This window comes from Furipterus horrens, unplaced genomic scaffold (genome assembly GCF_987537825.1).
Source record: "Furipterus horrens unplaced genomic scaffold, mFurHor1.1.pri manual_scaffold_5, whole genome shotgun sequence".
NCBI lineage: Eukaryota > Metazoa > Chordata > Mammalia > Chiroptera > Furipteridae > Furipterus > Furipterus horrens.
Window position 1 is genome coordinate 53,310,436 of NW_028327175.1, and position 26,351 is coordinate 53,336,786.

Genomic DNA, 26,351 nt, shown 5'->3' on the forward strand with positions numbered 1-26,351 from the left:
TCAAATGAACCAACTCCGCAGGAGTTGCATCCTCTAAATTCCATTGGTAACTTTTACCTTTAGTGGTAACTAATTGCAGTATAGTAGCTTCCCCATACCATGGGTGACCATGTAGCCACCCAGGAATCAAAGGATTTTCAGCCCTGGACCTTTTATTCTTTTTCTTCCCAAACCCCATGTTTCTGTGAGTCAGGGCTGTTCTGGCAAATCCCACCAATTAAATGAGGTTCCCAGACTCAATTCCAACATGTAGATTGGTGTGGGAATTTTCCACACACCAACATACAATTCTCAGACACCTGCAAACTGTCTAAGAATTCAACTCAACTCTGACTCTATCTACCTAGAGATAGCATCAGATTACATAGGTTAAGCATTCAGGCCTACAAGACTTCTCCCACCTGCAACCCCCAACACACACACACATTCAGGCTCTTACCTGGGCTTCTAACCAACTGACTATAAGTTGGAGGTTCCAACCACCCACTCCAACTCAAAATGCTCATTGAGCATTGAGGGTATTACCTGTACTTATGACTAACTGATTATAAATCAGAGAATTGTACAATCCCCTCTTTGGGTTTGAATGATTTGCTAGAATGGCTCACAGAACACTGAGAAACATGATACTTCCTAGTTTATAGGTTTATTATAAAAGGATATTAAAGAATCAACACCTAGATGAAGAAGTACATAGGATGAGGTCTTGAACAAAGGAGGTTTTGTCCTCTGGAGTTTGGGGCCCAGAAGGGTGGCACATGGAAGTATTCTGGTTCCCCAACATGGAAGTTCTCTGGAAAAAGGACCAATGAGCTGTCCTGGGTTTTTCATGGAGGCTTCATTACATGGTCATAATTGACTAAGTTAGTGATTTTCAACCAGTGTGCTGTGACAATTTTTAAAACATGCAATACCTGACTTTTTAGTCAGAGGCACGGACCTCTTTTCCCTTAGATTGTCAAATTAAAAAATGACAACAGCCAACACAACAATAACCATTGGTGTGAGTGAGTCAAAGTTATATCTATTTTTGTCAGATTGGCAAAAAATATATTTTTGGTGTGCCACAGAATTTTAGTAATTAGTTTATGTGTGCCATGACACAAAAAAGATTGACCATTGCTGGATTAAGTCATGGCCATTGGCAATTGAACTCAACTTGCTGTCCTTTTGTCCTCCTCAGAGATCCTGGGGTGGGACTGAAAGTTCAGAAACCTCCAATCACTTAGCTGGCTCTCCTGGCAGTTTGTCTCCACCCTTTCAGCAGGTCCTAAAGTCACCTAAATTAACATAACAAAATATACCTTTATTACTTTGAACACTTGTGAAATCCCAAGGATTTGGGGAGCTGTGAGCCAGGCATTGTGGAAGAAAATCAAATGTCTTATGAATCACAATATAACACATTGTGTTTTGCTGTTCACAAAGTTTACACAGGACTCTTGTTTTCTTTAGTCAGTCGGGTTCAGCACATCTTCAGATAGCTGAACCATATTGAAGTATGTTGAATTATCTTATTACTGATCCACAATATTTTGGTTGTTTTTGAGATATAAGAAATATATGTAATGGATATGTCATTACATGTTAGACTTCGTTACACGTTGTACTTTAGTAGTAGCATAATGATGAAAGGTATCTTTAAAGCAAAGGAATAATTCATTCAACACAACAAACTCCAAATATTTCTAGCATTCTTAATTATAATTATTGTTCTTCTTTGAGTCTTTTGAAGCAGTGATCAAAGAAGTTGCATTTCTGTGTGACTCAGTATTTTAAAATATTCACTCCCAACCAAAGTAATATTTCATCAAAAGAGATGGTATTAGAACTGACTTATAAATGCACTGATATGCTAACCCACTAAGAAGCTGTTTGGCTGGTTGTAAATGTTCAATATGGGAGCACTTTTTTAGGGTTTTGAGTAATGAGAGTAGCGGGTATGTTTATTTCTATTAAAATAACAATTTGTTTGGTATATTGTGTGCTAACCCAGCTGCAAGGCTAAAATGTGCCACCCACAGAGAGTCCCATGAGGGCTTCCTGAGGCTTGGCTGCCTGAGCTGCTGCCACCTAAACAAATAGACTGCCGATTCTGTGATTTAGTGCTTGATCAAAGTTACATAAGTTACATAGAAATGAATCTTTCCAAATGCATGAGCTGCTGAAATTTTATAATAAAAAATAAAAATAATAAAAACAGGAAGAAACTTCTTTGATATAAATTTAAAATCTGACAAATTGAATCTTAAATGGTAGATAAATTATAATATTTTTAAAATGTTGGTATGGCAAACATTTTAAATACTATCTAAACAACTTTCTATACACAGCTACCATTTTTCATAAAATATTATATTTGTGTTGTCTGTCCTCATCTTCTGCCCCTGCAGCGGAATTTTGCAAATATTAAAAAAGCAGCTAGCACTCTGATACCAATTTTATTGAGTATCCCTGAATGATGCATATTCATAGCAATCTATCATAATGAAATAAGTGTTTTACTTTGCAAGGGAAGCCTTTTCGTGTTAAAAGCTTCCTAAGCACAATTTGGTTGATCAAAGTTTGAGTGGTAATATAACTGTGTGGTCTAATGTATAGTGTTTGGATAGCAGAGGTCACTTAGAGTTCAGAATGTTTCCCAGGTACTTGAACTAAGTGTTCAATTAAGGGTAAAAAGCGTGTTTAAAGATGAAGTTATATATTTTAAAAAACTACAGATGCATTGAAGACTTATGTGAGTATTCACTTCCTAAAGGTTCAGTGTAAACACACACATGCACACGCAAGTCCTTGCACTAATGGTATATAAACAATGAAAAAGATTGTTGGACTTGTAGGTTATGAAATTATTCCATAAATATATCCTAACTTTTTGAAAATTTATTCTCTGGTGTGTCATACAGCTGTAAATTAGTGTGAGGTATTTCTAGGATTTATTGTGGCTGGAATTTTTTCCTCCATGAAAAAGGTATGAGGGAATTGTGTATTTGTATAATTCATAGTGTGCTGGCCAAGAGGATTTTTTCATATTGAAGTATATGTCTTATAAATTGAGTTTGTGTGTTTTTAATATAGTAAGTTTTAAAAAATATTTAAGTAAAATAAAAACCAAATTCGTATATAACCATTATTATACAAACATAAGCATATAGCACCTTTTAAGTGTTTTGCTTGCCTATGGCCTTCACAAAGAAAGTGGTAGGTTAATGAGTTAGTGTAAATCATAGTGGATTATTTTACAGCTATAGTGGAGAGCTAAATATTTAAATCAGAGTCTAAGATAAAGGTTGAAAGTAGTCAAAATTATCCTTGAAAGCCTTTTAATTTGCCATTAAGTATAATATCCATGGTACTACCAATACATTCAACACAGGCCATTTTTTCTATAATGATAAAAGACATTGCTGCTCTTTTCACTGACCACTGGTTTTAAAAAGTTACCTTTAATTTAGGCACTATTTTGTATGAAAAAATTTGTACTTTTTTCATAAGCTTATAGAATTGATTTTCCCTATATTAAGTATGCATATGATGTAACTTCACTTTATTGCTTGTGGTGATAGCCTAAGGTAATGATTTTTAAAATGTGGCCAATATGTAATGAGAATAACATGTGCTTTGGTGATAGATAACTCCTGGTTCAAATCCAGTCATTTCATTCAGTGTGTGGCTTAGGGAAATGGGTAGAGAGTACACAGGATCTCTTTGTACTGCTTCTGAAACTGAATGCAAATCCACAATTATCTCAGCATTAACAGTTTTAATAAGAAGAAAAGAACACAGATCTTTTCAGATCATTTTTTAAACTTATTTTTTATTTACTTAACATTGAAAATAAATATATATGAAGTCTTGTAACAATTGTACCTACACATGCAGTTAAATATTCTTAGGCGTTAAGTGTAAATTAAGAAGGGGGAAAAACTCTTGGTCCCTTAAAAATTAAAAAAACAAACCAAAACCTGGTATAAAACAAGTGTGGATATACGTTTTTAGATTTGAATACTCAGAAATCAATACTGAACTATCATTAATGCAGTAGAATTAACATCTTTCTATATTTTACATTTGGTTACAGCTATTTCAGTACTTGCGTTATTGAGAACTATTGTTTCATGTTTTAGAATTTCTAGAAATATTAATAGTGAATTAGTATGATTGCATTATATAGGTTTAGTAAAGAATAAATTTATAAATTCAGGCCTTTCTTACGGAATCATAAGTACTTCTGCAAACACTGTCTAATTACAGCTACACTTTGAATTACTCCTTGGAATCAGTCCTAGGTCTGCAGTGACAAAGTGCTTTAGGAAAGTGATGCATATGAGAAAAAATATTTAGTTACATCAGGTTTTGAATAATCTCTGCAGAATTGAATCTGTATTATAAAACTTAACTCTTTCATTCCACATCAAACTGCATGCTCAGGTAACATAATTATGTACATCTGATTTTTTCTTCCAGTTTTAGACTCTTCCCTAATGGTAAATTTCAGCAGAAATATGTTTATTGAAAATAATAGTGACACCAAACTTGGCAATCAAAATGGAAGAATCTGTCACCAGTTTTGAGTGAAGTATTTCTTATTGTCTTTAATGCAGGCACAACTAAAATAGCTTCCTTCATGTGTATATAACAAAAGATTTTATAGCTTTCATGGAAATAATTTCAACTCCTCAGCTATAGAGATCCAATAAATAATAATGTACATGTAAAAACTTTTCATGGATGGGATCTTCTATAAACCTTATTGCAGAGGAAAAGATAATTTCTCTGGATTCGGTTCAGTGACAGTTCTTGTTCTTTATATATCACTTTTTTTGACAGTATGTAAGCCTCAAATACTAGGAGAAAAGCCACCTGCATAATAAATAATATTCTGGTCTCTCATCTTTATTTTCTCCAGTTTTGACAGTCACTGGTATATACTATTCTCATAAAATGCTGTACTGTGAAAAAAATACTTTCATGTTTATGATGTATGTTCTCCATAGAGTTCCAAATCTAATTTTAAAATATTACATTTATTTTTGAAAGTAAAATACACATTAATGATTCTATTTTAATTTTATGAACACATTTGGTATTTTTTTCATAATATGTTTTCCTCTGTCTAATATAAAAACCAGGTATTAGTTTTGTGTGGGCTGCTGTAACAACTGACAATAAGCTGAATGGCTTAAAACAGAAATTTATTCTCACGGTTCTGCAGGCCAGAAGCCCAAAATCAATGTGCATTTGTAGGAAACATTGCACTCCCTCCAGAAGTGCTGTGGGAGAATCTGTAACTTGCCTCTTCTAGTTATTTTTCCCTCTGTTTAAGAAAAAATCGTGGTAAAATATGCATAACATATAATTTGCCTTCTTAACCATTTTTAAGTGTTCAGTGACATTCACGTACGTTCATATTGTTGAATTTGCCTTTCCTGTCTTTTATAACTGCTGTTCCTTGGCTTGCAGCCACGTCACTGCAATTTTTGCCTCAACTTCACATCACCTTCTTTGTGTACATGTGTGTCTGTGTGTGACTTTCTCTTATAAGGAGGATAAACTTTTTCTCTCAAAATTCTTAACTCAATCACATCTTTTGTTATGTAAATTAATATTGATAGGTTCTGGGGATTCAGAAGGAAATACATTTTTTGGGAGCCTATTATTTCAGCCTGTCACAGTAGGCCTTCATTAAACATGTAGTGCTATATGAGTTATTTTTAGTAACGTTGTGTAAGTGATTTCTTTACCAATCGACTGAACAAATCAAAAGGTGCTTCAGTCCCATACAGGATATGTCTCAAGCTTCTCAACACTCATTGCCAGACCTATGCCTTCATCCCCATTCATCCCTTATCATTCCCAATGTCATGGCTTTTTATGTATCTAGACACATGCATGTGGATTTTAGTTTCTCCTCCAAACTATACCATTTTTTCTATTCTATGCTCTTGCTGATGTTCTCACCTTGTCCAGAATTCTCTTCTTTATCCCTTCACTCATTCTTTAAAAGAATTAACTTTCAGCTTTGGGGTTGAGAAAAGAGACAGAGGATGATATAGTTTAAAACAAAATATACTCAGTATTGTAATAATCACATACTTGAAAATTAAATTTCTTTGTTTTAAATTTAAATTAACACAGTTTATTCATTCACCTACTGAAGGACATACAGGGGTGAGCAAAACTATGTTAGTAATAATAATATATACTATAATAATAAAAATAATAATACAAGAATAAACTGCATACTCATAACTGTTAACCTACTTTTGCCTACTCCATATTGATTGCTTCCAAATGTTGGCAATTTTAAATAGAGCTGCTATAAATTTTATGTCCACACAAAATCATACACAGATATTTATAGCAGCTTCATTTATAATTGCCCACAGTAGGAAACAACTAAGAAGTCCTTCAGTAGGTAAATGGATAAATAAGCATCTGACAGTGGAATGTATTGATAGTGGAGTAGGTTATGCATGTGTAGGGGTATATGCAAAATTTTTGTGTCTACCTCATAATTTTGCTGTGAAACTGAAATTGTTCTGAACGATCAACTATTGAAAAGTTAAATTACTAAAAACAAGACTTGTCATATTTTTGCCTGCTTGAAATACATTCAAGATATGATTCTGAATATATCCAGGGAGTATGAATCTCAATATGTTCAAAGTATTCATCTACATATAAAGAGCCCTTATCAGACTCTTTGAAGAGAACGTTGATGTATTTCTAAAGAGGGAAAGGATTACAATACTATAACAAAATGTTACTTTCATCACCCTTAGGAAGATTTCCCTCAGTTCCTATGTTCAGACAAGTAGTGCACAAAACTAATTTCTCCATACATATCACTTGACTGTTGTATTTACCTTAAAAGGGGTTTGCAAGCATTGATTGTATGTGGTCTCACATGATGTGAAATTGGAAATTTAGTTACATGTAAAGTACAACATTAATGTAATTGAGTATTTAATCCTCAGTGGGTTCAATTCCTACATGTGAAAATTCATCTTAGACTAGTATAGCAAGAGTGATTTAATGTTTAAGTGAGGAAGCATTTCTTAGGTGATCATAGTTGTTTTTCCAATACATGAAGGAATGCACTTGATAATTGTTGTAACTGTAAAAATAGACACTAGAATGCGATTAACTAATGGATAGTTAGCTTGTAGAATACTTTAAAAACATTTACATCATTTGAATGTCAATATTTATTTTGTTACTAATATAAAACTTAGGGAAAACCCTTTCAAAAATGATGATATCTTTCAAAATTATTTTAAAAACATATTTTTAGGATATCTTGTTTAAGCATATTGCTTAACACGGGCAGTATGAACTGTAATAGTCATGCCTTTTGACATAGTAATTTTGCTTTCATTAGTTAAATGCTTTCTGGAAGTTGGAAATTTAAAAATAGATGCGTAAGTAAAGCAACATGGTATAACTGGTAAGCCATTTGTGAATGAAATGTATTCAGTGCGAAAGGACTGTTAATTATTTAATTTTAAAATTGTTAGAAGGGCAAATTGTGAAGAACATAACATTTGATTTTGAAATGAAATGATGAAGTCTTCACTCATCATTTATTTACCGATATGTTCTTTAAGGAATGTAACTTATCTTCTTTGTATTTTGAGTGACAAACATAGTTGAAAATTTAAAACATTCATCAAAGCATTTCCCCTGCCAATACTAGTCTGGTCCCTATGAGGTTTTCTAAAGTGCTTTGTCTGGACTAGTTCTTAACTTAAGTGATGAGGCTTTCATTGCATTCCTGGGGAGATTCATCATTTAGTAGATATCACTTTTAAGAAAATGTTCTGTATGTTCAGATTTATATGGTTATTGTGTTTATACCCTTTACACCACCTTTATTTTTTTACTTTACTCATCTTTTTCTTTGCCTCCACTGCTATAATTCTTCTTGTTTAAATGTGATTTATTCTTTATATAGAAATCAAAGAGTCTTTTATGTAATGATCCACATAGTATATGTGAGTTTTAGGGATAGATTTTGGGTCTCCAGAAGACCTAAATGCTAGTAATAGTAATTCTACCTAATTTTGCTTTTTATTTATTTATTTACTTACTCATCTATTATTTATTTATTTTATTTTATTTATTGGGATGACATTGGTTGATAAAATTATGTAGGTTTCAAGTGTATAATTCTGTAATCCATCATTTGTATATCGTATTGTGTGTTTACCACCCAAAGTCAAATCTCCTTCCATCAACATGTATTTGACCCCCTTTCCCTTTACTACCTCTCCTATCCCCCTTCCCCTCTAGTAGCCACCAGACAGTTGTCTGTGTGTGTAAGTTTTTGTTTGTTTGTCTTGTTCATTTATTGTTTTCAGTTTTATATCCCACATATGATTCTTGACTTTTTTCATCTGACTTATTTCACTTAGCATATTACAAATTCTCAAAATCCATCCATGTGGTCACAAATGGCAGTATTTCATCTTACCTTATGGCTGAGTAGTATTCCATTTTATATATGACCACATTTTTATCCAATCACCCAGCAAAGGACGCTTTAGTTCTTCCCATGTCTTGGTGACTGTGAATAATGCTGCAATTAACATTTGGGTACCTATATCTTTACAAATACAGGTTTTCAAAAATTTCAAGTAGATGCCCAAAAGAGACATCGCGACATTATGTGCTAACTCTACTCCTAATTTTTTTGAGGAAACTCCATACTGTTTTACATAGTGGCTGTAGCAGTTTATATTCCCACCAAAATATCTCAAGTACTCATATAACTCAATAACAACAAAAAATCCAGTTTAAAAAGTGGGCAGACAATCTGAACAGACACTTTTAGTATTTCTTTTAAATTATACTTACAGTGTTTTTCATGGGCCTTTTTCAGCTACTTAACAACATAAGAATTTTTAATTTTTTAATAATTTGAACAGATTTTATTTAGGAATATTCATACTTTCCTTATTTTGATGCCATAATACAAACATGGAAAAGAAGAGGATTACAGTATATTAATGAAAGGTTCCTATCAGGCATACATAATGCTACTTAATTTTGAGTATATGTTATGAAGTTATATTATTGCTGTAATATGTAATTTTGTAATTATAGCATGAGCTTGTGCCAGTGTCATCTGAAACAAATTAACAAATATGATTACAATTGTATACTTGCTTGTAACAAATTACATGTCATATAGTTGTGTAAATAATAGTTATATAACAGACAGTTCAGTCCTAGTTACTACATATGTCTTCACTTTATATGTTTTGTGTAATACCTGATTTTATGCTTTGTTTCCTTCTGCCTTATCTTTCTAAAATTGTATTTTTTAAAATATAATATGGGATATAAGAGTTTCTAAAAAACACTAGCAGTATAGTCTATTATGTTAATAGTTTAATGTGGTTTAGTGTAATTGTAAAACTTATTAAAAACATTAAAACTAAATGATAAAAATTAAAATTTACTGTGAAGAATAAGACTAAAGGCCTATGAATTTCAGTATATCCTTAATATTCAAGAATTTTGCATTGGTGTGCTGTCCAAGTTTGTCACATAAAGTAATTTAAGGCCTGGATACTACAAAGGCTCTTCTGTGGGAGTTAAGTCACTTACTAAATGAGAGAGGAAAACTGATAAATTGATACCTCGAAACAATTTTTAAGTATATTTTATTGATTATGTTGTTAGTAGTCCCATTTTTTTCCCTTTGCTCCCCTCCACCCAGTACCCCACTTCCCTTCAGCAGTCCCAACCCCCCCAGTTCATGTTCATGGGTCATGTATATAAGTTCTTTGCCTTCGTCCTCTCCTATACTCTTCTTTTTAAAAATTAATTAATTTACAAAGTAATTAATTACTCTGTAACAATTCCCTGCTCTCAGACTTAAGAGCCTTCATAATCTTATAAAGGACAATGGGCGAAGGTCTCATGCTCCTCTAGCTGCTTCAAGCTGGACATGGTCATCATCCTACCTACCCTTGGGTTCACAAATCCCTAATAAGAGTGGGGGTGCAGAGGGGAGGGTGGTCTTCTCACGTGGGGAAGAATCGTGCAGACTACAGGTCAGTTGGCTGTCCCCGGGCAATGGCATGCTCGGTTTAAAAAGCTAGCATCCTTGTTGTATTCTGGAGGCAACAGATTTGGCAACAGGGTTAAAAGATATCATTAAAACCATAACCACTAGATGACAAAAGGTGGGGATTAATTTTTCAATGTCCCACATTAGGAAAAAAAAAAAAGCTTTTTTGGAGGAAGGTGTGCAAGGCATGTCACACCCGTCCAAAGCCCCTTTGTCCACTATACTTATTTTGGGCTGAGGGGAATATTTTAGGTTTCCCCCTCAAACCTCAAGGCCCTTTCTGTCCAAGTCATTAGGATAGAAAAGAGAAACCAGTTTTAAAGTGAAGCCCACAGACCACCCCATACTTCACCAACCCAACCACTTAGTTCAGTCAAACTGTTGAGTCTCAGGAGGCAACGATGCAAACAGGATTAAGTGAGACCTATATGTACAGATAATCACTCAGGTAATGAGATCGTAGGCTTATGCCCTTTGAAAACAGAAAACACATGTTAATTTATGCACCGTAACCCACAAACCGGTCTCTAGGTCTGCAGCTGGGAAGACATCCAGTAGCAAGGCATTTGACATTCTTCTTACCTGTAAATTAAGTATCTTTGATGATGTCACAGACCTAGTTTAACTTTCAAATGAAAACAAACTTTAAATGAAAATAAACTTTAAAGACAGCTGCACTACTTTATAGTTTACCACTGAGCATTATGATTTTCCTTGAATTGCGATATTTCTCCTTAAGATTACCCCCCTTGTCATTAAAGGGACTTCATTAAGTTCAGTTTTAATTTATCCTGTGCACTTGCATAAACACAACAAGAGCAGCAAATGATCACATATGATCTTTAAGTCTGATTTGCTGGAACTTACACAAGGAACATTTAGGGTGACCTTCAGTCTGCCCTTCAGGGCACAGAAGCTGAGCCACATGCCTGCCATTCAGCCTTGCCTGTAAACACCTGTCCTTTCCAAGTCCTTCAGGTTTTCCATTGTGCCTTAAGGTTCCTTCTGGCCGTCTTTCAGGAAAGCAACCTTCGTTCCTTCCCTGGAAAGATTGCCATGAACCACACAACCAACCATGGTACCAGGCTTTTTTTCTCATGGGCTTTAATTACCTTTGAAAGTCAATCCCAGTTCTTCAGCGGTTTTTTGGTAACAACCAGAGCCCAGGCATGCCTTCTTTAGGCATGACAGTCCAGTCAAAGTCTTGGTTAACAAAACCTCTATTAACAACTGGTCTTATTAGTTTTATGCAAAGAACCTTATGTCATTACTTACTTCTTCAGAATGCCAATTCTGGAGGGATCAGGTAGGCAGAAAAATATACAGTGTGAAGGAAAATCCTTGTCCTTCTAATATTCACTAAAATTGCATTTCCATACTTTACATTTTCTTTTGTTCAATTTCCTACATGTGAAGCTTTTGTTTTTGTTTGGGGGTGGGGTGGGGGGATTTGCTGGCTTATTTATTTATTTAGCTTTCATTTTATTTTTTTCCACTAAAAATTTTGTTTGTTTTTCTATTACAGTTGTCCCACTCTTTTCCCCATTGCTCCCCCTCACCCAGCCCACCTCTTCTCCCACAGTCAATCGCCACCCCATTGTCCGTGGGTCTTCCATGTCTCTGGTTCAGTTTTGCTCGTTTGTTTGTGCTTTTCCTTAGTCTCCTGTATTAGGCGGTATCATATGGTATTTATCTTTCTTTGCCTGGCTTATTTCACCTAGCATAATTTTTTCTAGTTCCATCCATGTTGTTGCAAATGATAGAAGTTCCTTCTTTCTTTTTGCTACATAGTACTCCCATTGCATAAGTGTACTAGAGGTTTTTGATCCACTCATTTACAGATGGGCGCTTAGGCTGTTTCCAGCCCTTGGCTCTTGTAAATAGCACTTCTATGAACATAGGGGTGCATAAGTTCTTTTGTTGTTATTGATAGGTACCTATTCATTGTAATTTTTTCCCTTTGTATTTGTGTTCCTCTCTGTCTCTCTTTGTTTCTTCATCTTCTTAAAGCAGACCCTTTAGCATCTCTTGCAATGCTGGTTTGGTGGAGATGTATTTGTTTAGCCTTCTTTTATCTGGGAAACTCTTTATTTCACCTTTCATTTTGAATGAGAGCCTTGCTGGGTAGAGTATTCTTGGTTGTAGGCCTTTGTTTTTCATTGCTTGGAATATTTTTTGCCATTCCCTTCTGGCTTGCAGTGTATCTGTTGAGAAATCAACTAATAGCCTTATTGGAGTTCCCTTGTGTGTTATTTGCTATTTTTCTCTTGCTGCCTTTAGGATTCTCTCTTTGTCTTTGAATGTTGCCATTTTAATTATGATGTGCCTTGGAGTGGGCCTTTTTGGGTTCATCTTCATTGGGACCCTCTGTGCTTCCTGGACTTGTGTGACATTTTCTCTCATCAAGTTAGGGAAGTTTTCTGTCTTTACTTTTTCAAACAGGTTTTCTAACCCTTGCTTCTCTTCTTCTCCTTCTGGTATTCTTGTGATACCGATATTATTACATTTCATGTTGTCCTGCTGCTCTCTTAAAACCTTTTTATTCTTTCAGTCTTTTTTCATTTTGTTGCACTGTCTGGGAATTTTTTCCTGCGTTGTCCTCCAGCTCGCTGATCTGATTTTCAGCTTCCTCTAGCCTGCTTTTAATTCCTTCTACTGTGTTCTTCAATTCAGAAATTGTATTGTTCATTTCCTCCTGGCTCTTAATGATAGCTTCTATGTCCTTTTTCATGCTCGTGTAATTCCCAGTAAGTTCCTTATAGTTTCCCTGAAGTTTTTTGTAGTTTTCTTTGAGCTCACTGAGCTCATTGAGCTTCCCCATAATCCATGGTTTGAATTCCATGTCTGACAGTTTGCTTTTCTCTATTTCATTTAGCACTCTTTCTGGGGATTCTTCCTTTCCTTTCAATGGGGCGTTGTTTCTCTGTCTCCCCATTTTTGTGACTCTTCTTGTTTGTTGCTGCTTCTTAGATTGATCTGCATTTCCTGGTTCTGCCCCTGGTGGCATCAGATTGTGTACCAGTCTGGCCTTAGGCAGCCTGTTGGAGACCACCAGAGATGTACTACCTTTGTCTGTCTCCTTTAGTTGTTAATCTATTCAATCTGTGCTCAGCCATCAGGCTTAAGCACTGAGGGTGGGGCAGATTAATTCCTGTGGGTGGAGCTTTTGCTTCCGCTCAGGCTGATGCCACTTGGAGGGGAACAGTCAGCCTGCAGCGTGGGGAATGAGCCAGCACAGGGACCGGTCGGCCACTCCCTCAGTTCTCCCTGCAAAGCCACTGTCCCAAACTCTTCCCAAGCATCTCCAGTCCTCTCTGCCCTCCCTCTGCTTGAGCCCAGGGTAAATAGGTGCCAGAATATTTTTGTACGTGATTTGTTTAAGAGCTCTTTCTATCTGTTTCTTTCAGGCCAGCAAAAAACCCTGTGGCTTTTCACTTTTCACAGCTGTATGCTATTTTACTTTCTGCTCAGTTGCTGTAGGCTGGGAATCCCAGCTGGGGGTTTAGACTCTGCCTTTCTCAGGGGAACTCCCGTCCCCCCCACTGCTGAGCTGTTTCTCAGTCCCTTCAGCTGCAACCCGTGGGAGCCCAGCCAGCCCTTCTGCAGCTCCGCACTCCCTACCAGTCACGTTGTGATGAAGCAGCCTTTTCTGTCTCTCCGTGGTTATAGGACTTCTCTCCAGCTAGTGTTCAGTTGGTTATTCCAGATGATTTCTCCACAATTTAGTTGTAATTCCAGATTGGTATTGGGAGGAGGTTAGTGTAGCTTCCACTTACTCCTCCACCATCTTGGATCTCGAACAACTTTTTTTTTTTTTATGTCACTTCCTGTGTTATATACAAGTACTATTATGAATATAGTTAGCCTTCATATTCATGATTGAATATACTGATTATATTCTACAACCCTTTGGTGCATCTGTTATTAATTACAATTATATACTGTATATGTAGTGTCTAATTAGAAACCAGTCTTCTCAATTCTGCTTCATTTACTTATACTTTTCTGATGTGCTAGGTATTGATGATAATATCCTCATTATTCTGACGTTTCAAATGTTTTATTATCCAAATGAAATTATATATATCTGTATGCAAATGTTACCATTGTACCATATAGCATGATTGATAGATAACACTTTGTATTATTCTTGATGCCTTTTTTAAATTGTTATTTCAGAAAGGATTCTTTCAGAATTTTAATCAGATGTTATTTTTTGGTAGGAAGTCAGTTTTGATTGCCTCTGATTAGCGTGTTCCTATGTTGGATGTTTTCCTTTCTAGGAGTTATCTTTTGCTTGTTTATAAATTATTATCACCTCCCCGCCCCGGAGATGATGCAGACTCCTCTACCTTTTTTTTTTTTTTAACTTCTCCTACTTAAAAAGGAAACCAAATTTAAATTTGATTACTTGGGAATAATTATTTTTAGAATTTGTCATATTTTATAACTTGTTATTTTTTAGGTACTTAATACAGTATTGATATGAGTCATGACTGTTCTGTGAGTGCTTTGGAAATACAAGCTAATAAATGTATGAAGGAGATACTATTATCATCCCCATTTTATAGATGAGGAAAGAGATAGAGAGGTACATAACTCGTAAGTGACCGTATTGTTCTCAGCTGTTTTTGTTCTTATCAGTGGAATTATCAGAAATTTTAATCTTAAAGGCCTTATGATAACAAATCATACTTTTTAATAAATAAGAGAATAAAAATAAGACTCAACCGAAGAACTCTAGGGAATCCTTTAATATTTATTAACATACTCAACTTTATTTTATTTCAGTTCAACCAGGTGCATTTGGCTATTTTTTTTAGAACTCAATAGAGTTATGTGCCAGTAGAGGACTAGGTTGTTCCAGGTTACTCAGCATATTTGCTTATTTGTCTTTTTTTCATTAGAATCATAAAGATTATAAAGAACTTCAATAAATAGGCTATATTTCCCATTTTATCCTTGAATCTGGACTCATGATTTCATGTTAGTTTGGTACAGTGAACATTTGGTTACTGATACCAGCTTTGTTTGGTACTGTAATCTTAAATTCTGATTGCACTTTTATCTTTAAAATCTTAGTCTTTTTGAGCAGCCATTGAAATCAAATACTTGTAAAATTTACTTATTTTATTCAGTGAATATGCTAATTCCCTTTCACATTGGGTTACCCTTCTTGCTGGATTTCTATTTTAATAACAATCAATTTGTAATAATAGTTCATAGAGTTTACCAGTTCAGTAAACTGACCACTTCAGCTGCTTTGCTTATTGATGAAGGGAGGAAGAAATGTATTTAGGAGACTTACTATATACCTGCTAAAATTATATTATAGATCTTGCCACTGAGTCATTTTACAACTATCTCTTTTTTTGTTTTTAATACATGGTTTTCCCATGAGAATACATCTCTAAAATTATTGGGTTTCTAGAAACAAAGAACAGATGGCTGCTCATACATTATAGCAAATACAGTGCGGTCAGAGGACTTTCATCACTTCCCTCGTGGTCAACAGGTTAGCTATCATGTGGTAGACATCTGTGCTGTTTGAAATAGTCCCTGCTGCTGTTTTGGAGTCCTTAGGTCTTATGTCAGTCCTCTTTACCGTAGCTTATATTTAAGCAATTGTGTTTCTTGGTTGTTTATTGGTTTGGAAAAAAAAAAAAAAACGAGAGAATTCTGAATAAATACAAGTTAGGAAGTCCCAAATAAGGATTCTTTTTAGATGCTCCTATAGTTGTACAAACTGATTCATTAATGTTGATTGATATCTCTTTATTCACCAGCATTGCCAAATTTGGTAATCAAACTTTATTAATAAAACTATCTGAATGGACACATTTCTGTATATGTATACCTATTAACAAAGCACTGCAAAACAAAATTAAGCATACATTTATTCAGGGAAAAGACAAAATGTAAAGATGTAAATCATGGATTATATCAGTAGACTTCTAATATTTATAACTTTAATATCCAATTCATGAGCAACTCCTAAGAGTCTATGACATGAAATGATCTGTAATTTTTTGTAGCTATGCATTTTAATTTTGTGTCACATATTTTTAGTGGGGTAGTTGCTTATTTATCCACATAAAATATGAGGTTTTGTTCTACTTGTCACTAAATTAATATTTGACGTGTTCAAAACAGATGTCTTTTTGGAGAAATGCTCATCAAATCAAAAGGAAAATTTTAGTGAATATTGAAAGTGCTTTTAACATGAAACAAAATACATTTAAAAAATGCCTTCTGAGAGCAATGTGGTCTTGAAAATGCTAGAAGCAGCCCTGACCAGTGTGGCTCAGTTGGTTGTGTGTCATCTCGCAAAGCAAAAGGCTCCTGGTTTGTTTGGTTCCTGGTCAGGGTGCAAACCTAGGTGGTAGATTTGGTCCCTGGTTGAGGTGCGTATGATCAATGTTTCCCTATCTTTCTCCTTCCCCCTCTATAAAAATAAGTAAATAAAATAAAATAAAATGCTGGTAACTAAAAGAAAGGTTTGTGTTTTTACCAATGTACAGAATTATTAAGGTCTTAGAAAATCTGGCCAGCACATCAAATATCTTTTGTATGAAATTTTAAAAGAAAATATGTAATGGAAGGCATTAGGTTCTTAAACCAAACCAAATCAAACAAAAAAAGACAAAAACAAAACACTTTTGGTTGTTAATTTAAAGGATAAGTTTGTTAAATTCCCTGATTCTTAGAAAGAATTTTGGTCTATTAAGAAATCTTGGCTGCGGTTGCTGCTGCTGCTCCGCTAACCGGCTTCCACCCAGCGAGCTCCGCGCCCGCCTGTGTGTCTGTCCGTCCGCCGGTCCACGACAGGAGGCCTTCGCCGCGCGTGTCCTCTGCTGCAGAACCTAAGACCATGGCCAAGCCAGCACAGGGTGCCAAGTACCGCGGCTCCATTCATGACTTCCCAGACTTTGATGCCAACCAGGATGCCGAGGCTCTGTACACCGCCATGAAGGGCTTCGGCAGTGATAAGGAGGCCATACTAGAGCTGATCACTTCCCGGAGCAACAGGCAGAGACAGGAAGTCTGCCAGAGCTACAAGTCTCTCTATGGCAAGGACCTCATTGCAGACTTGAAGTATGAGCTGACCGGGAAGTTTGAACGGCTGATTGTGGGTCTGATGAGGCCACTTGCCTACTGTGATGCCAAAGAAATCAAAGACGCTCTCTCGGGCATTGGCACCGATGAGAAGTGCCTCATTGAGATCTTGGCTTCCCGGACCAATGAGCAGATCCACCAGCTGGTGGCAGCGTACAAAGATGCCTATGAGCGAGACCTGGAGGCTGACATCATTGGCGATACCTCTGGCCACTTCCAGAAGATGCTCGTGGTCCTGCTCCAGGGCACCAGGGAGGAGGACGATGTAGTGAGCGAGGACTTGGTGCAACAGGATGTGAAGGACCTGTACGAGGCTGGGGAACTAAAATGGGGAACAGATGAAGCCCAGTTCATTTACATTTTGGGAAATCGCAGCAAGCAGCATCTTCGATTGGTGTTCGATGAGTATCTGAAGACCACGGGGAAGCCCATTGAAGCCAGCATCAGAGGGGAGCTGTCTGGGGACTTTGAGAAGCTAATGCTGGCTGCGGTGAAGTGTATCCGGAGCACCTCGGAGTATTTTGCTGAAAGACTCTTCAAGGCCATGAAGGGCCTGGGGACTCGGGACAACACCCTGATCCGCATCATGGTCTCCCGCAGTGAGCTGGACATGCTTGACATTCGGGAGATCTTCCGGACCAAGTATGAGAAGTCCCTGTACAGCATGATCAAGAATGACACCTCTGGCGAATACAAGAAGGCTCTGCTGAAGCTGTGTGGGGGAGATGATGATGCTGCTGGCCAGTTCTTCCCGGAGGCAGCGCAGGTGGCCTATCAGATGTGGGAGCTTAGTGCAGTGGCCCGAGTAGAGCTGAATGGAACTGTGCGTCCAGCCAACGACTTCAACCCTGATGCAGATGCCAAAGCACTAAGGAAAGCCATGAAGGGGCTTGGAACTGATGAGGAAGCCATCATCGACATCATCACGCACCGCAGCAACGCCCAGCGGCAACAGCTTCGGCAGACCTTCAAGTCTCACTTCGGCCGGGACTTGATGGCTGACCTAAAGTCTGAGCTCTCTGGAGACCTGGCGAGGCTGATTCTGGGGCTGATGATGCCACCCGACCATTACGATGCCAAGCAGTTAAAGAAGGCCATGGAGGGAGCCGGCACAGATGAAAAGGCTCTCATCGAAATCCTAGCTACTCGGACCAACGCTGAAATCCGGGCCATCAATGAGGCCTATAAGGAAGACTATCACAAGTCTCTGGAAGATGCTCTGAGCTCAGACACATCAGGCCACTTCAAAAGGATCCTCATCTCTCTGGCTACGGGGAACCGTGAGGAGGGAGGAGAAAATCGGGACCAGGCCCGGGAAGATGCCCAGGTGGCTGCTGAGATCTTGGAAATAGCAGACTCGTCTGGTGGTGGAGACAAAAATTCCCTGGAGACGCGCTTCATGACCATCCTGTGTACGCGGAGCTATGCGCACCTCCGGAGAGTCTTCCAGGAATTCATCAAGATGACCAACTATGATGTGGAGCACGTCATCAAGAAGGAGATGTCTGGAGATGTCAGGGACGCGTTTGTGGCCATTGTTCAAAGTGTCAAGAACAAGCCTCTCTTCTTTGCCGACAAACTTTACAAGTCCATGAAGGGTGCCGGCACGGATGAGAAGACCCTCACCAGGATCATGGTCTCCCGGAGTGAGATGGACCTGCTCAACATCCGGCGGGAGTTCATTGAGAAATATGACAAGTCTCTCCACAAAGCCATTGAGGGTGACACCTCTGGAGACTTCATGAAGGCTTTGCTGGAGATCTGTGGTGGCGATGACTAGGGCCACTGGCTTTGGCGGGCACCTCAGCGGAGAAATATGGTCATCAGCACCAACCACCGTGACCGAGCCTGATTGCTTCAGCTTCAGAGACTAAGGAAAGGGCAGAGGTGGGGGGAGGGGGGCAGGGGTGGGCTCTTGTCATCAACTGGGGCTTAGGAAAGGCTCCCACTCTCAGGGGCCACTGAAGGCCCAGCATGGTCACTCCTCACATCTGAGCGGTTGAAGAATCCTAGCCGTAGATTCCGTCCATCTCCATTCCCCATCTGCCTCCTCCACCCTCTGTCCCTGCCACAGTCCCTGCCCTGGTTTGGGCTTTGTCAAATCCAAACACATACTGAGCCTCTGTCTATGAAAAAAAAAAAAAAAAAAAAAAAAAAAGAAATCTTATTCACCCTAAGGACTTCTGCTATCAATATAAGAATTTACTAAATACAAAAAACATTTTCATCTTTTTACTAAATTTCCATGAAATCTCAAAAGAATCTATGATAATTAATTTTATTCTATCAGCACAGCCTGTGAGTGAATTTCACATATTTAAGTTGTTCCTCAGAGATGTTTTTGTCACACAAATTTAACAGAATAATATATTCAATAAATTATTTAAAAAAAATTATTACTCTTTAGACATTATTAAGATTAAGTACAGGAAATATTCACCAGGCAAACATGAATCAAAATATAACTTCTGAGTGACTTTTATTATCATACAAAAAATGCACTTTAAGGTAATGAGTGTTGTGTGTTGCTAGGAACAGGGAAGCCCAAATGAGTAAGAAGATATAATAATTCTGAGAACTTGTATTCACCTGACAACATACCCCCAAATACAGAAAGCAACAACTGACTCAATTACAAGTTGAAATTAAAAAATCCAAAATCATATTGAAAGTTTTTAAAACACCTCTCTCAAAAACTAATATATCAAGCAGATGAAAAAACAGCAAGAGACTTCCGGCCAAGATGGAGGCTTAGACGGACACGCTAGGTCTCCCTCTACAACCAGATAGGAATACAACTACTTCAAAACAAAGGATAACTAGAAATTCCAGAAAATAAAGCTACACGGAAGCCCAACACATGAAGTTATAAACCAGCGGTGCCATTTGGGCAGGTAAGAGTTAAAGAAGGCAAAGCTGTCTGCGGAGCGGCGGCGGGGGCGGGGCGGCGAAAAAGCCCGGAGGCTTGGCGCGACTCCAATCAAGCCCCTGCCGGTGCGCGACTCCGGGCGCTGGGGAGAGCAGTCGCAGCATCGCCTTGAACAGTGAGGCCCAGGGGCGCGGGAGGACGGATCCCGGTCTCCTAGCGGAATAACTGTGTGTATCCATTTTGGACCCCCGCCCCCAAAGAAAGAAAGCACCACAGGGCTGCGAAATAGGTCGCAGACAGGCGCCGGGCGCTGACTTGTGACGCCAAAGGGCGCCGGTCGCTGGGTCATTACGAGTACACAGGCACCGCCCCCGACAGCCAGCCCAGGAAAACAAAACGCATCTGTCAAAATGAGGCAGACAACTATAGAGATCCCGGTGGTGCAGCTCACCAGGCAGCAGATAGAGAACCTGACAGATGAACAGATAAGAAACCTGTCAGAGGCTCAGTTCTGGGCCATTGTTATCAGGTGGCTTACAGAATTCACAAAAGAGCAGGAAAAAGATATGAAAGAAGCGAAAAACTTTCATAACGAAAGGAACAAAACCATGTACGAGACAGATGGTGAGGAATCCAGAGTTCATTTCAACAAACTGGAATATGGAGAAGGAAGAAGCAGTCAACCAATGCAGCGAGAGGAAATAGGAAGCAACAATGAGACGATCAGAAACCTCTGGGACAGCTATAAAAGGCCCAACATAAGAATCATTGGTTTGCCAGAGAATGAGGAAGATGAACTAGAACTTGAAAAATTGAGTGAAAACATAATAAAGGAGAACTTCCCAGACTTGGGGAAGGGAATAGACCTGCAGGTCCAGGAAGCAAGGAGAGTTCCCAAGAGACTGGACCCAGGGAGAACCACCCCAAGACACATTATAATCAAAATGTCAAAAATTAAAGATAAAGAGAGAATCTTAAAAGCAGCAAGAGAGAAGAAAAGAATTATGTACAAAGGGGTCCCAATTAGACTATCAGCTGACTTCTCAAGGGAAACCCTACAAGCAAGAAGGAACTGGCAAGAAATATTCAAAGTAATGAAAATCCAAAACCTACAACCACGAATACTCTATCCAGCGAAATTGTCATTCAGAATAGAAGGACAGAGAAAGTGTTTCCAGGACAAAATAAAACTGAAAGAGTTCATTAGATCCAAACCACTGTTATATGAGAAGTTAAAGGGACTGGTTTAAATAACAGAAGATAGGGAGATGAAACAAAGGCAAACGAAACAGGCAACGAGAGTGGAAAAGGAACTGTGGGTAAGGGAAGCATAGTGGGGGGAGGTCAACAGGGAGGGGGAGTGGGGAGAGGGAGGGAGATGATATAGGAATTGGGGATCACGGTAGGAGGGAATGGAATAGACAGAGGTTGGGAGGAACTGTATGCACAACTAATGGACATAATCTAAAAGGGGGGGACAACTGGAGGGAGGGGGCCACCGGGTGGAGGGGAGCAGAGGGAAGGGAAATTGGCACAAATGTAATATTTTAATCAATAAAACACATTAAATCTGAAAAAAAAAAAAAAAAAAAAAAAAAAAAGAAAAAACAGCAAGAACATAGATTTGAAAACTATATTTTAACAAGATTACTTGAGTGGATGAATGGATGGATGATAAATATATAGATAGACCCCTTTAACAATTGGAGAATGCATATTTTTTTCAAGCATATTAAAATATGGCAATATTTAACTATGTACCTAGGCCACAAAGGACTCCTTTACCAAAGAATCGACATATAGTTCAAGTTTTCTGTAATAACTTAATTCTATCTCCCACAGATAGCACATGTATAATAAAATTTATGGGCCAAAGAAGAAATTAAAAGATTATGGAAATTTAAAATTGCACTGCAGCCAAAACACTATATATCAGAGTTTGAAGCCAAAGAATTAGTGTAGTATTAAATGTGTATTTAGAAATGATGACGATTGTTGAGTTTTCAACTAAGCTTTCAGTTCACACATGCAATGTAAGAAGCAGGGTGTGCAGTGAAGTGAATCCCCAGGATGATGCTTAAGGGAGACCCAGGATGACTGCATACCATGGACTTAGAGAGTACCAGTCCATCTTGGAACAGGGGTTGGTCAGAGTGCCAGGAGGGATGAATCCAAGATGGCTGGTGATGGAAGGTGATTCTTGGATGTGTCAGATTGTTTTGAGTTAGGAAATTTGTGAAACATAAATTGTTTTTACTATTTCCCCCAATCTCATTTTCCATCCATTTTATACTTCCATTTTTAAATGAATATGTTTTATATTTACTTTCAAATTTCTTAGAAAATAGTCATTGTTTTCACTTTAGTTTTTAAATTATAGTTACATATATATTTTTATGAAGTTTAAATAGAAACACTTTTTTTCTTTTAGAATATATGCTGATTGGACAATAAAGAATAATACCTTGAATTATTCAGTGGAGGATAATTCTAAATTTTAAGTTTTATTTCCTTAGAGATTTATATATATATATATTTAAAGATTTTATTTATTTATTTTTAGAGAGAGGGAAAGGGAGAGAAAGAGGGAGAGAAACATCACTGTGTGGTTGCCTCTTGAACGCCCCCAACTAGGGATATGGCCCACACCCCAGGCATGTGCCCTGATTGGGAATCAAACCTCGACCCTTTGGTTCTCAGGCCCCAAATCCACTGAGCCACACCAGCCAGGGCAAGATTTATTTTCTTATATTCCTTGATTTTTAATATATTTTTACTATTGATCTAAAGAGTGCTTTGTTGTACACTTTAAGGAGAGTTGCAAGGTGACAGGAAAAAGATGAAACACAAAACAAGTGCTGTGCTTGCTGACATAAAATAAACAAAATGGACACATTATGTCATGGACTGCTTGTCTCCCTCAAGTGACAAGGACTAGGCCAATCTGGGTTATCCTTTTATTAAGTTAGGACAGCTGGAGTTTGACATTTTTCTTCTCTAAATCTAAAGACTGGATTATGTTCATATTGGATCTTACTTGTCTTTTACACATTTGGTCTCCTCTGTTCTTTTTGGCATGAGATCTTGGTTAGTGTGCAGTATGAATTTGAGAGAGAAAAAAAAATCCTCATTTCAGGATGGAATATTTAAAATAAACAGGCTGTGTGTTTATTACTATGGAAACCAGACAGTAAACAGAATGATTTCAAAATACTAAGTGATTAAATGCCAACAGAACATCAATGATACTATTTTTCTTTCATAACTTTTATTTCTGCTATAATTATTGAAATGCTTTCTGAAATAATTACATGATATATATGTTAATTTTTCCCCCGCAAACATTTTTTTTTTTGAGTTTTAGTAGAAAGCCATTTATTCTACTGAATGGAGAAACTTGAAGATATACTTGTGTACAGCAAGTATGATTGCTAGAACCTTCTGCAGGTGTTAAATTCTCAGGAATTATCCGATAACATTTTTCATGTTTGTTACTACTGTATCCATCTGCTTTATTGTATAGTCTTTCATGGAAGTGCATTCTGAAACCTGTCCATCTCCTTTGGTATATAACTTAATATTTTATATAACACAGGAAGATATTTATCTTTCTAGTGAATATTTTTTTTTGTGTGTGTGCCAGATAATATATTTGGGTAAACTTGATAAGACCAAAGTTGCTAGAAATTAAATTTGGCTTGACTCTCATTTGTGACAATCCCACCAACCTTATCTTGAAGTAATTCCTGTTGTTTCATTAAAAACCAACAACAACAACTTTATTTTCTAATCACTAAGTGTATTAGTTTTCTGCTATGCAACAAACTGTAACAAATGTAGTCGCTTAAAGCACCAACCATTATTTCAGAGTTTCTATATGTCAGAAGTCCAGCCGATTCTCTGCTTATGGATGTCAGATTGTCTTGAGTTAGGAAATTTGTGAAACATAAATTGTTTTTAATCTTTCCCCCATTCTCATTTTCCATCTATTTTATACTTCCATTTTTAAATGAATATGTTTCTCTGCTTAGGGTCTTACAAGGCTGAAATCAAAGTGTCAGCAGAACGTTATTCTCCTCTGGAGCTCAGATTCCTCTTCCAGGCTCACTCTTTGTTGGCAGCATGCATTCCCTTGCTGGCTGTTAGCCAAGGGTGGTTCCATTTTCAAATCCAGCAACATAGAATTTCCTTCAAGTTGAATCTCTGTTCTTCATGAAGGTGCAGTTTAAGGGCTCACTTAATATGATCAGGCCCAGTCAGAATATCCTTTCCATTTAAAGTCTGCTGTGCTGTGTAACCTAACCTAATAACATGACTGAATATCTCATTAAATTCACATGTCACCTCCCACACAAAAGGAGGGGATTACATAGGCATGTATACCAAAGGATGGAAATCTTGGAGGCCATCTGACTATTCTGTCTACCATTAAAACATTAGAGGCTCTTAGGTATGTATTTGTTTTCTTTTTTACGTCTTCATATGTGTCTCTATTCTTTTTTTCCTCTAGTTTAATTCAGGGAAGAAGCTGTACATTGTTCCAAGTCTAAATGATCTCTTCCTGGTCTTTGCCACTCTTTTAGTTCACTCTATTAGACCTGCACTTCTTTCGCTCAGCTTTACCCTTGTATTTTCATTTCCCCTTCTGTCTACTTGCTCCTTCTCTTCAATTTGTATGTTGTCTGGTCCTCAATTCTTGTCACTCAAGTGAACCTGTCTGCACTTTTCTATGGCAAAAGTTTAAGTTCACTATCTTTTTTGCAGGAACTTTTCAAAAAATCTGATCTTCCTTCTTTGGTCCTCCCCACTACTCTTATCTACTACCAGAGGGACATTCCTCAAATGAAAATTTAATCACATTATTCTACTTTAAAAAATCGTTGAAGTTCACCTAGTTGTGTTTAACAGAGGACCAAATATGTCCCGAAGACATGTTATATTTGACTCTTACATATAGAAGAACATTTTAAAAAAGATTCCAACCATTAAAACCAGGAGCTTATATTATATCTAAAAATTTAGTTTCTGGCCTTTTTTGAAAAATTAGAAATCTGTGCAATGTGGCCCACATTCCCACAACAACAATACACTACTATTACCTAGTGATGGCCCCTGTAGACGGAAATGTTCTCTATAATTTGCTAGCCCATCAACCTGATTCATTTACTTCACTATAGGCCTACCCTTGAAGACAGTTGACATTGCAAGCTTTGACCTGGAGAATAAAGGCTAAATGTCTTAGCATGACATTTCATATTTTTCCCTAACTTCATCCCATTCATTCTTTTGCAGCCATGTGGCATTTTAGTTGGATAATTACAGTCCAATTTCTCCTGCCAGAGTTCCATAGGGACAGGAAGTATGTTTTGTTTATGCTGTCATTCTCAGCCCCAAACAAAATTTCTAACACATACTACCAACTCAGTAAAATTGATTTGAATGGTGCTGAATGTACTTTCACACTGACATACTGATTTTGTGTATCCATATACTTGCTCAATAGGCAATACAGACAAAAGTATGTATCAGCTCTGTAGCACTATTGAAAAATCTTTCAAAAAAACTTCATTCTCTCCCAAAATGAATCGATAGAGTCATTTTGATTTATAAAGAATAATCCATTGTAGTACTGTGTGGCGACAGTGGTGGTAGAAATCTTCAACATTCTCAGGGTCTTTTCATTCTTTCATTAGAGTTTGGGAATTGGGAGTCCCCTGACAGTGTTTGTTAACATGTTTAATCTTCTGGAAAACAGAGCAAACAGGACTTCGGTTGGCTGTGGTTCCTCTCTTTGATAGATATTGAAAGGCTTTCTCTTTAATATCCACCAATCAATAACTACTTACAACTTTCTAAATAGGTTTTCTAATGATTGCTAGTCTTTAAAGGGCATTTTAAACTGTAGTTTTTAAAGGTGTTTTGGGGAATGATGAGCTCTGTTTTTGGAGAATTAAATACAGATTATTGATGAAATTTTTACTGCACTTCTTTATGATTAGATTAAAACATGAAAGTCTAAATGGGATTATTGAACAAATGTAAATTTAGAAGTATGCAGTTTATGGTGCTGTATGTCCTTTTTCTTCACACATTATTTCTCATCCTTTTTTTTATTTTTCTTTTTTTTTAATTTAATTTTTATTGTATTTTTTCCATTAGTATTTTGTCCCCTTATACCCACTTACTTCCCGCAATCACCACACTGTTTCCATGTCTGTGAGTCCTTTTTCCTTTTTGTTCAATCCCTCCAGCCCCTAACACCACCACCCCTGCCCCACGCTGTCA

The 26,351-nt window shown here is 37.3% G+C and overlaps 1 protein-coding gene and 1 pseudogene across 2 annotated transcripts in view; both read left to right on the forward strand.

Annotated features, from left to right (window-relative positions):
- The window catches only part of XRCC4 (X-ray repair cross complementing 4), a 236,707-nt gene that overhangs the window by 57,289 nt on the left and 153,067 nt on the right, over positions 1-26,351 (forward strand). The window lies entirely within an intron of this gene.
- LOC150008635 (annexin A6 pseudogene) lies at positions 16,824-19,324 on the forward strand (annotated as a pseudogene).